The sequence below is a fragment of the Limanda limanda genome, chromosome 1 (genome assembly GCF_963576545.1).
Source record: "Limanda limanda chromosome 1, fLimLim1.1, whole genome shotgun sequence".
Taxonomy (NCBI): domain Eukaryota; kingdom Metazoa; phylum Chordata; class Actinopteri; order Pleuronectiformes; family Pleuronectidae; genus Limanda; species Limanda limanda.
This window is the reverse complement of record NC_083636.1, coordinates 41,620,747-41,633,529: the sequence shown is the minus strand read 5'-3', so window position 1 is coordinate 41,633,529 and position 12,783 is coordinate 41,620,747.

Sequence of the window (12,783 nt, the reverse complement as noted above, 5' to 3'; positions counted from 1 at the left end):
ACTCAGAGGAGACATGGTACAGCTTTTATTGTTCTTGGTGCCAAAAAATAAAATTCAGCCCTAATTTGATCCTCTGGACCTGGTCACTTTGTAATCTGGGACACTTGTATTAGGCTTTTAAAAAAGCCTCTAAATAATAACCCGTGGACTAATTCCTGTTGACTTGATTATTTGGGGAAAGGAGATTGAAGCAGACTGAAGTTTAGGTGTTGCATATTACCCAATGTCCCAGATTACTTAATTCACCCCTGACACGAGTCATTCACTAAGGTGACAAGTATTGTAGGAAAATGCAAATACAATCCAAAATGCAGCAATATGCACCTAGACAGACAATGTAACTAAAGGTGTTCTTTCTATATTTACACAGAAGTGATGTAGTGTGATTTGTCCATATCCTCCATTAGAAAGAAACACTGTGGATCACAGGTGTGATATAAGACTGTTCCCTCTAATTAGACCCTGTTGCATAAAGCAGAGCTGCGACTGTTTGCCCGTTGAGCTGTGGCGGCTGTCCAGACCGCTCCATGTGCATGCCCTGCGCCCAATGGGCCGTGAAATCAAAGTCATCTAGCTGCGATTGTGCCATTCAACATTCCGCGTCGGCTGCCTGCTCGTGCTGTAGATTACAGGCATTGTTTTCGTACTTGCCTTATTATACGACAAAAAAAAAATTCTGATTGAAAAACATCTGAGGGGAAGCAGACCTGATTTATCTACTCCAATCAGGCAATAATGAGTTTTATAGGTTTATATTGTAATAATGTTATTTCATTATAAATTAGGCAAAATTTAGTCAGTGTGTAGAATTATGTAATATCTAGTAGTGAAGTTGCATGCTCACAGCGGAATACCCCTTCCAAACATGACAGAGAACCTGTGGGAGCCTCCAGTTGTCATTAAAACTCGAAAGGTGTTTAGCTTGTCCAATCTGGGCTACTGTAAAAAACATGGCGGCCTCCATAGAGAGGACCCACTCCTGATGTAGAATAAAGTATTTAAATAAAAAAGGCCCATTAGAGGTTAAAGAAAACAACAATTCTTACAATTTTATGAAAACATCCCAATAGGATTATCTGATATTCAATTTCTGCCAATAGATCCCTTTCACCCAAATCTTACAAACTGGATCTTTAATGCATCTCTGCAATGTATCATATTGGTTTCTGACCCCATATTGATGTCTCATGCCTTGATTCTGATGATATGGTCATACATTCATGTTGATCTATGTAAGCTTTAGGTCTATGGTCCTACAGGATGCTAAGGCTTCTACTAACTATCCCTGACTCCAAAGCATTGTGTCACAGTCTGCTCATCTCCTGTCTGCTGGTATTTTTCCACTCCTCTGTCTCTGCTCCACTCTACCTGTTAGCCACGCCCCCTCATCAGGCCAACTCTCCACACCTGTGACAGCCCTGGCTGCATATAAGCCTGCTCCTGTCTCTGCTTCAGTGCCAGATTGTCTTGCGTAAATGCCTGACCTCCAGCATTTCTCTCTCCGGCCTGTTATCTGCCTGCTATCTGCCTGCTACCTGCTTGCTACCTGCTTGCTACCTGCTCCGGCCTGCTACACAGCTCACCACTGAACCTGTCTGCATCTAGGTAATCCTCCTGCTGTGGACCTTGCCTCCACTCAGCAACACCAGACTCACTCCTTGCCAGATCTCTCTGAAGATCACTGGGAACAAAGACTTTTCACCCTGCCACTGTTAAGAACTGTTTAAGACTGCAGTGAAAAATAAAGTTCATTACCAATTAAGATCTCGTCTGCCTGTGCTGCATTTGGGTCCTCACCATACCCGTGACACATTGACTTCATTGTGAGTGTCTCAGACATCACATGAGCTTTATATTGTCTCTTTAATTGTACTTGAACATGCAGCTGCACAGGAAACACAGGGTGATAAACTTCAGTTTACTCTGAGTTACTGCTCAGTCACATATATTGTTTAATATTTTAAATCACACATAAAATATAATTAACTCATTAATTCTTATCATGCCAGAGTGTCACAGGCATAAAATACTAATTTGATAAAAGCAGGGTCTTTTTCCAACTCCTAACAAATGTTGTTGCACTGTTTTTTGTTTTTTTTATAAAAGAAAAACAAACTATGGATTATCTCTGTCTGATGAACCACATCAACTGTGACTTTGCAGTGACACAGTGTCTTAGATTCCTTAGCAGATAAAGTATTAATCCCTACGGGAAATTGCAGCATTAAAACATGCAAAATCGCACAAATAAGAGCAAGAAAACAAGGAGAATAGACGACACTAATGAGAGGATGGAGGAGGATAACCTTCCCCCTAAGAATTTATGCTGACATTTTTTGTGAAGGACTTGGTTTGCAGATTGTTATTAAGACGCTAAACAGGCTGTGGTGATGCTCAGGTCAGGGTTTTTAATCCCAACAATCACCTAACTCTTTATGACAGTCCATCTGCAACCTCATAAAAAGTGTATTTATGTGTTAATCAACCACCTGAAGATGACCAGACCATTGACTGTATATAGTATAAAGATGGATGGCATGACAGTTCACAAAAGTGAAGCTACATCATCTGGATCGCCCCCTGGTGGCTGGCTGCAGTATAAGTCGTAAACCCCACCTCCTCAGTGTTGGCAGTTGTGTCATTTGGCACAAGCTACCTTTATCAAGGACATTCATGCAAACCTAATCCTGCAGCTGGATTTCCTGGATCGTATAAATGATACAGGAAACAAATGTAGTCTCTTGATATCATGATATAATTTGCCTTGATGACAAAATAACTATTTAGTGATCTGAACATAAGTCGGTCTGTCTTTTTACGCTAATAGAATAAGCATGTGTCAGATGCTGATTTGGTAATAATCTACATTTAGCAGATATAATTAAACATTCTCCACCAGCTTCAGTGTGTCGACTCTCACAATAGAGATCAGCAGACAAGACTTATTGCAGAGTGCTGCATCTGCACTTGACTGATAACTCCCTTTAACATCTCTATTACAGTTTATGACTATAGGAGATTCCACATGTAAGCATCAGCTAGTAGTGAGTAAGCAAGCAATTAGTTGAGGGCTTATCTTATTTTTGTTATAACACATAATCAATTTGGCTGTGCACCCTGTAAATCTCTGAAGTATCATTCCATAAATGTCATAATTCCATAAATGTCATAAAATGTCACACCTAACATAAATATTGACCATTACAGTCAAATACATTTCTGTTTAATGATCACAAGAAGAAAGCTGGATAATGAATGAAGTAATGAAAAGCATGATGAAATTATTTACACCATATGTTGCTGAATGATTGGTTAATCTAAATAAGCTGTAGACTGTGTATCGAACCTTTAAGTTGATGCATTACTCCACAACACACTGAAAAACATTTTTTGATATTTTAAGTTGTTGATTTTTTACCGTCCACAAATTTTCATGTGGGTCTGCAAAGAAGAGATGTCCAGGTAAACAGGTTAACATGTTGAGAAATAATGTTTAGTCCCACTCTTGTTGAGATTGATAGTATAATATGTCTGTATGGGAAATATAAGGGTACTGCCACTTAACCTAGTTTAGCACAAGCATTGGAGGCAGTGGAAAACGGCCAGCCTGCCCTTTGTACCGATTAAACAAACAGGTTGCATGACTATTACTTACTGTTTCCCAGGAGACAAGACCATTTTTGTAGAACTAATTTGATCTCTCCTCCACAGCCATCTCTCTGTTGACACGTGGGCACAAATGATATCATGTCCTCTAACCTGCTCTTTAAACTTGAGTCTCAAGCCTCCACATTTCAAAGCCAAGGGCGGCTCCTGTCTGGTCCCACTAACACTTTGATCAGGAGCTCAGAATTTTTCAATGTTTATACTCTTCACCTGGAAACTTTTACTACTGCTACTACTAGCAGGATCTGTTTGAATACAATTTGTCCCAGCCTAACAGAAAAGGAACAGGTACATTGATTGTACATTTCATTAACTTTATTGCTTTTAGCCTTAACTGATGGAAGCCCTGTATTAATGGTGATGTCCATGCCAAACCAAAAGCACAGACCGATGCCTACAACTCAGGTGATCTGGAGTAGTACAGGAAGTAGGTACTCGCTCCGTATAGATATTAGCAGTGCCAAGAGACAGTGCAGGGACAACGTGGAGTGGGCTCCGGCTCCAACACAATGAACATGTGGGCTGGACTAAACATCATTACCGACCACAAGAGGAAGACCAGCAGTGCTAAGGTGCTGTCTGAATCTCTCCCAGATGAACTGAATGACTTTTACATTCGCTTTGAGAGCAACTCCCCAGCTGTGGAGGTACAAGAGGCCCAGGATGATCGACCACCCAGTAGCACCCACCTTCACAATCATGAAGTGCTTTGAGCAGTCAGTCAAATCCTTCATAATAAAATGTTTACTTATAGAGCACTTTTCTAAACATATTTTACAAAGTGCTTTACAAAGGCAGCATAAAAACAGATAAAAACATCAGGTTTAGAAGAAACAGGTAAAATGCATTTGTGTATAAATACAAATGCTTTGTTAGGTGCTCAGTAAAAGTTATAAAGAAGCCAGTTATAAAGAAAGTTAAGACGTTAAGAAATGACTTTAATAAGTTCACTGAGTCAGCTGACCTGATCTCTTTAGGCAGGTTGTTTCAAAGCCTCTGGGCCCAGACTGCAAATGCTCTGTCCCGCTTAGTGGCTCCCTGACTCACTGGACCCACTTCAGTTTGCCTACAGGCCAAATAGGTCAACTGCAGATGCAATCTCCCTAACCCTAGACTCTGCCCTCTTCCATCTGGACCAGAAGGACACATAGGTGAGAATGCTGTTCATTGACTACAGTTCAGCGTTCGATACCCGCGTGCCCCTGAAGTTTGTCACCAAGCTCAAAGACCTTGGGTTCAACACCGCCCTCTTTGATTGGATCCTGAACTTCCTGATGGGCAGACCCCAGGCTGTGCTGATAGGCAGCAACACATCCTCCACCCTGAATATCAACATCGGTGTCTCCAAGGGCTGCATGCTTAGTCCCCTCCTGTACTCCCTGTTCACGCATGACTGCGTGGCCACCAAGACTGTCATCAAATAGCCGGGAGGCACAACGTGTCCACAAGTGTCACCGCCCCCCCACAAATAACACAAGGACCCGCCTCCCCCTTCTGTCAATGTTTCAATGTTAAAAAAATTAAAAAATTAAAAAATCACCATCAGGGTGAATTGTAGAACCAGTAATCAAGTAAACTTGTGTTATTTCCTCTCTACAGAGTAACATCTGGGTTGCTTATTGAGCTGGGCAGATGTCTCTTTGTCTATATTTTGTCTGCCAGCCACTTACAGGGCTAGACTGTTACTTTGGCCCTGTTCTGACCCGATATTAATATCCGTCCCGAGAGATCCAATCACAAGTGGACAGCTCCAGGTACATCTGTTCACATCTGCAGCCTGAATGTGTCTCCTGTGACTGCTAAATGTAAGTCACATCTGCTCACTAAGAACAGTTTACAGATGAGTCCATGCCAATGTGTTTGTGTGTCAGTGTGTGTGTCTGTGTTTCAGTGCGCACAGATAAACCTACGTATGGCTCCTGAGAAGAGTAAGAATACAGGCCAGAGGAATATTGGCAGTTCTTCATATGTGGCCCAGGATCTGAGAGATCGGATCACAAGACATACTGAGCACGTTTTTGTGTTCACACATATTCTTAGCGCTTTCCACTTACTCAGGATGGTTGTTAATACCTGGTTTGAACAGGGTCTTTGTGCCTGACAAAAGTGATAATGAAAAACTATTATTTATTGTAATTTTATTTGATTGACCTGTGGACTTTTGTTGGATGTGTACCTTTGTGTCTATGATGCAGGAAGGGTGTCACGACCGGCCCCACTGGACTTGCCTTTATTCAGGTTTTCTCCTGTATCTGGTAACACAAAAATGTCTTGAACACTTGGTTACACAATGGAAAGCATACAGATCTGTGTAAACAAGTACCATGACGTTAGTTAAGTTAAGATAACTGCTACGAAACATTTGAGTGTAATGGCACTCCTTGTAGGAGTGATGATCTAGCAAAACTATTGATAATATATCTATATAAATTTAAATTGACGATTAGCTCAGCATGCACAGTTTACATGGTAGAATTTTGCTCAAGTCCCCAGGGGTGTCAGGAGCAGCTCTGGGTTTGTCTCCCTTGTCTGAAGCATCATCTGTTCACAGCTCATGGACATGGGCTTACCTGTCTCATCACAAGTACGCCCACCTAAATCCTTGCAGGGGCCCGAATCAGCTCAGCTCTCATTACTCAGTTGAATACAGTATTTTATCGCTCTGGATTTTATGATGACAAACATGAGGTTTTTTTTGGTCAGGATTTATGTTAATCCTGATGAATGTGCCGCTCACACTTATGGATGTTCAGTAATGCATAGAATGGACTCCTCCAGTCTTGCTGGGCTGGATAATGGTCAGGCACCCATTTTCACTCTATTATTGGGTTAAAAAATGCTGTATTTTTTTCTGTTTCTTTAAAATGATCACAGTAGTTTTGAGTGGCATTAAGCCCAGAATGGGGCAACAATCCTCTCCTGCTAAATAAAGTTGTTCTGGTGGAACATTTGCATGTGAGTAAAGCGACCGCTGTTATTTTTACTCTCCTGTCTATGTCATTCTGAATTGCCTGCTGCTGTAACAAGGGACTTTTCCCAGTGTGGAATCAATATAGTTTTATCTTACATTATATTAAAATGGATTATTATTTCTCTCTGTCTCACACACACACACATTTTGCCCGACTGACTGAGCAGCATCAGCACCCACATACTGTAAGAGGCTGTTATAAAACATCCAGTTTTAAAAATGGCAGGCAAGCAGGCAGGATTCAGAATTAACTCAGTCAGACCTCATCTTAACACTTATTCATTTAGAGATACCCACCTAAGTAATATACCCACCAAGTTTGGTGAAAATCTGTTAATGTGTTGTGGAGTTATTTTTCCACAAAGACCCAGTTAGGCCTGGAAGGCAAAGCCTGCAAGCAATCCTGAAAACATTTGCAACTGAACTGGAAAGACTTACGCCGGCCACACACCGGACGCGTTAGCGTCGCGTTGGCGTCGCGTAAGCGTCGCGTGAGCGTCGCGTAAACGCTAGGCTGTCACACCGGACGCGTAAGCGTCGCGTAAGCGTCGCGTTGATCCCTAGCACGCTGGGGCCAGGCTGCACACCGGACACGCTGAACTCCGCGGCGGTCATCCTGCGATTCCTCCCCGTGATCACACATACAGCTGATATTTGTTATTAACTGAAACGGTGTCCCAGCATTTGTCCTTTTTAATGTTGTCTTTAAACAACACGGCCGAGGATCGTACAGCTCACTGTACTACTTCTCCACTTCAATTATTAATTTAATGTCATCCATCTTCAAGAACTTCTCCGCTGTTTGCTCAGTTCAATGTCGGGTGTCGAGGGTAAATTACGTATTCTCCACTCAAGCCTATGTGGAGTCTACGTAGACACACACACACACACACACACACACACACAAACACACACACACACACACACACACACACACACACACACACACACACACACACACACCCTCTCTCTTTCTATCTTTATGACTGCTTGTGTGTCTGTATGGAGGGGCAGAGGGGGATATTTAATAATGTGATTGGTAAAATTGGTAAAATTAAAACTCCAGGACAACAGAAGGGGAATACAAACTATGGGATGCATATTTTATCATTTATATAATATAAAATATGTCCCCAATATCGTTTAAAATCATTTTTCACTGTGTTTCCCGGAGCGCTACGCTCGCGTCAAGCGCAAAAAAAAGACTCGACGCCGAAACGATCGCTGCACGACGCGAGGCACTTTTGGTGCAGCGCTGCACTTCAGCGTCCGGTGTGGCCGGCACAAGGGATTAACGTGGGAGTGGATGGGAGCCAGCTGTTATTTAAGGCATGACGGTGCGCCTACGCGACGCTAACGCGACGCTTACGCGTCCGGTGTGTGGCCGGCCTTAAGATCTGGACCAAACAATGGAGAGAAAACTCTCCACACAGGACACAGGGTTGTCTGGAATGATGCAAATGGAACAAAAATACAGTATAGTCTATAAAAACCATGGACACATGGATTTCCCAGGAGTTTAGAAGAGGGCTGCATGGATCCTGGAGAAAGATGAAGACAGCTGTTGCTGCTGTGGGTCTTCTCTTTCTCTCTGCAACAAAGTTGGCCTACCATTGACAGCAGACAGGAAATTAAAATTGGGCCTGGGAAATAGACAGGATATCCAGCAGGCAGGCAGTGGAGGAGATAAAGAGCGGGAGAGACAGGGAAAGCTAATGACAGAGGAGGAAATTCACCCCAGATCAGTCGTTGGCTCCATTCATATTACAAATGTGATTCTCATCCACTGTCTGGCAAAGAAACAGGGAGGTAATGGCCTATTTAATGATCTCCGATCTTATGCATTAGTGTTGGCCACTGGCCACAGAGAAGCCAGGACATGAATGCAAAACAATATTCATCATCAATGTGACTCAGATCAATTCAGCCCTATTAATCCCCCCCATATCCACATCTGGTTAAACCATGGAGATGTAATAGCAGTGTGCCCATGTGAAAAAAGGATCATCCGTACAACAGAACATAAAAAAAGGAAAGCACACGAAGAATCAATATGTGAATCATTAAGGTAACACCACCAGTAAAGGGGAAGGAAAGAAAGATTTGTGTCTTAATTTAGCTTTATTTAGGGACTGTATAGGCAAGCTCATCAGCAACTTTCAAGGAAAACCATGACAGAAAAAAATAAAAACCTATAAAAAAAACTATACTATTCTGGTGTTGCAAGTTCTTACATCACCAAGGTTTCCAACAATGATACAAAAATGAGCAATGAGTCAGCGGGAAAAAGTAGCAGAGGGGTCCATGCGCCCCTGGAGAAAAATGTTTCCTGTTAACGCTAAAATTGGGCCTCTGGTACATTCTACTCCCATGATTCTTTCATATAAACTGATCTTAATAGCTGTCTAGTTTAATGAGTTAGTCAACCCTTGTATTAACATAACGTGAGTTATAGTAAGGGACAATTATGAGTTATACAATTTAGAAATACTATTTAATATAAATGTAAAAATGTATGATATGGAGAAACAGGTTGATTGAATGAAGTTCTGCTACATCATATTTCATTCTCTGACATTGCAACTGTCCTGAGGAGCAACAATACTGTAAGAGCCACTATGCAGCGTGTGTGTTTATAGTTAAATATTTATGTTGGTTTTATAATTTCTTATATTATCCAGGTTTGTAGTTTAAGTTTTTTACAGTTAAATTATATTTTGTATATTGTGTTTTCTATATTTCAAGTATATTTAGTTTTGGGCACTGTTTGCGTTTTTTTGCAACAGTTTGATGAGGCCGTAAGGCGGTTCTTCATATCAGGTGCAGGGTGGAACCAGCGTGGCTGGTTAGTGAGGCGCAAGAAGAGTGGTGAATGAGGAGTCTGTAGGAGTAGACTCAAACAAGTTTTGACCGTGACTTTTATGTGGAATGTACGTTAAATGTGCTGGAAAGGAAAATAAAATCCATCACTTCAAGTGTAATCAGCCTCCTGGATTAGTTTAACATTGGCTTACAACTGGACGGGGTCTGATGTTTGGACACGATTCAGCTGTAAGAAAACTCCTCAGACACAGGCACATACACGTACACATCAGTAAAATAATTACAGTTCATTCAGACAACTCACATACAAATGTTTATTGCCACAGCAGAACACGTTAGTGTTTGGAGTCTAGGCTCCGACTAAATCACTCCCCCCGATATGATTACATAGATATGATGCGAGTGGTGAACAAATACTTATAACCCCTCTCGGCGCATACAGGTGGATGCTGGCGGCAATACTGACGCAGCAGCAGGGCACCAAGCGGAGTGATGGGAGATTTTCTCTGCTTAAATAGACCGCCTGATAAAGTGAGTGTGTATTATAGATGATTGTGGAAAGTGATGTATGTCGCATGATGTATGTCACATGATGTGTATAACATGATTGCAGCGGCTCAGCTCGAGTCGGCTCGAAATAAGTATTTACTAATAATATAATTATACATTGTGTGATTCTGCATTTGTTCACATCTCCGTACTAATTGCACAATTCTCGTCTGTTTGTCTGAATGTGGAAGGCATTTCTCGCGAAATGTTCATCTTATCAGCTTCACACTTGGCATGTTTATTGTTAATGGTCTGAAGAAGTGCAGTGCGGAGTTTGGTGTCATTTGGACATGCGATACGTTCATAATTATTAAAGTTTGAGTAAGCAGGCCACCAGTACTCTGTAGCAGTCAGTGGGGATGGGGCAGTTTTCCTTGTGCTTGTGGACTCAGTTGTACATATCTTCTTCTATAACCTCGCATAAACTACTGCAGCAGTCAGCAACTGGTGGCCTGAAGGCCAAAACTGTCCCACAAGCAATAGTATCTAGCCAGATCAGACAGGCATACATTGACGGGTGTCATGGGTGCTGATCTCTGTCATGTCAACGATTCCCTCCCTCTTTAGCAATTTGAGTACAAAGTAAAGTTTGTTCTCTCTCTCTGCTCCAATGCTTTATAGTGAGCGGAATCACAGAAATGACCGAAATTGGGTAAAGGATTGTGTTGGTTGCTTAACAGACCTCAATCAATCAAATTGTATTTGTAGAGCCCATATTCACAAATCACAATTGATCTCATAGGGCTTTAACAAGGTGTGACATCCTATGCCCTTACCCTCAACAGGAGTAAGGAAAAACTACTAAAACCTTTTAACAGGGTAAAAAGAACGTAGAAACCTCAGAGAGAGTCACATGTGAGGGATCCCTCTCCCAGGATGAACAGAAGTGCAATAGATGTCAAGTGTAAACCTGTGAGATAGCTCACATCCTGTGTATCAAAAATGAAGTTAAGTAAAACCTAAAAATCAGCTTCTTTCTAATGAAAACATTGACTATAAAATTGATTGATCCTAGGTCACTTTTACAGTTTCAGAAAGAAAGCTGCCACCAGCACTACCGCAGGTCAAGGAAACAGGCAATTACATACATGCATGTTTAGAACAAGCACTGCGGTACAATGTTCAATGCAACACTAAATTGAACCTTGCTCCTGACTCCTCAGCTCACCCCTCTCTGTTTACTCTCTGTGGCAGCCGCCATGGCCATCAGGAATTTTAAATCACTGACACGCAAACACGGGGTTAAGATCTGAGTGAGTTTCCCCTGCAGCGTTGAGAAGGTCGGTCACAGCAGCGTGGTGTCGGCCGCCCGGATGAACAGTGCCGTTGTCGTGTTCCTATATCGGGTGGAGAAGGTGAGGGCATGATGGCCTGGAGTGAACGGGTGGAGGATGAGGAGATGGAGGAAGAAGCTATAAAATAAAAAAAAAAAACAGCAAAACGCAGGATGTCAACCAGGTCCGCTCTCACGGCCTGCTGGATGTGTTGAGGAGGATGCACCCAGTCTGCAGACAGTACACCTGGTCCCACATCAGATAGAGTAGGGTCTCCTAAGCCAGGCTAGACAGGATGTATTATTTTTTTTTTTTTTTCCAACTTTATTTATCATTTTTCCATACTGAAAACACACTGCATGAAAAGAAGCGTTTGTGTCAATCTGTGTCGCAGAGAAGTGTTGGCACATCCTTCGGTTAACGACTTTCACACGTATCTGCAGGCAGCAAAGGAAACGCTCAGGGTTCCTGCAGTTGTCAAGCCTGTGAGCTGTTGAGATTTGACCCCCTTGCTCCAACTCCTAGAGGACGCTTTCACATGCAAATGACAATGCTATAAGCTTCACAAATGCAAGTCAGTTTCCCTGAGAGCAGATAACACCAATGTGTAAGAGGCACCAACAAACTATCTGGCTGAGTAAACCAGGCTTAAAATAAATATTAAACCTGAAATTTTAAATTGTTCTTAAGTAAGTAAGTGTGCTATAATGAATTATATTGTATACCACGAACAAAGGTCAATGCAGTCAAAAGAAATGAAACAATGCACTTTATTTCAAATTTTTATTGTCATCCAAAACAATCCTAAATCTCAACAACTGTACAGAGTGGCATGATTACAGTCACTTTTTCAATTGTGCTGGTTAAATGCACAGAGGATTTGTTAACCACACCTCTACCAGCAAATAAATGATGCTGGGTATGATCATCTGTGTCCTGTAAGCTCCAAACTTCTACTGGCTTTCCATAAAAATATCTGTCCTCCCAAAATACTGGCATCAAATTCACATGTCAATTGCAAACTAAGCTGTTCCATGAATTATAAATGGTACCTTTTCACCACTACTTTCAAAATTGCTATGAAACATTCATTGATTAAATGATTTATTTTTTCAGTGTAATATTTAATCCCCCATGGACTGCACAGTGACAAAACACAGCAGCCGGCTGTTTGGATACAACATACATCTCCACTCAGTTTGATTATTATTTTAAATATAAAGAAGACACAATATAGAGCTTAAATTCCTTCATAATTTGAACTTCAATTGTCTAATTGTTGTTATTAAACTTTCTCAGTATTCCATTAAAACAGTCAACACTTTTATCCAAAGCGACTTACAATAAGTGCATTCAACTATAAGGTTACGAACACAGAACAGCGTGAATCCTGTGTGTAAATGTACTAAACACCACAAAAAATAAACCTGGCCTCAGTCAAATACTTATCCCATATGAAGTAACCGCTGCTCACGTCACCCGCTCGCGTCATCAGCTGAT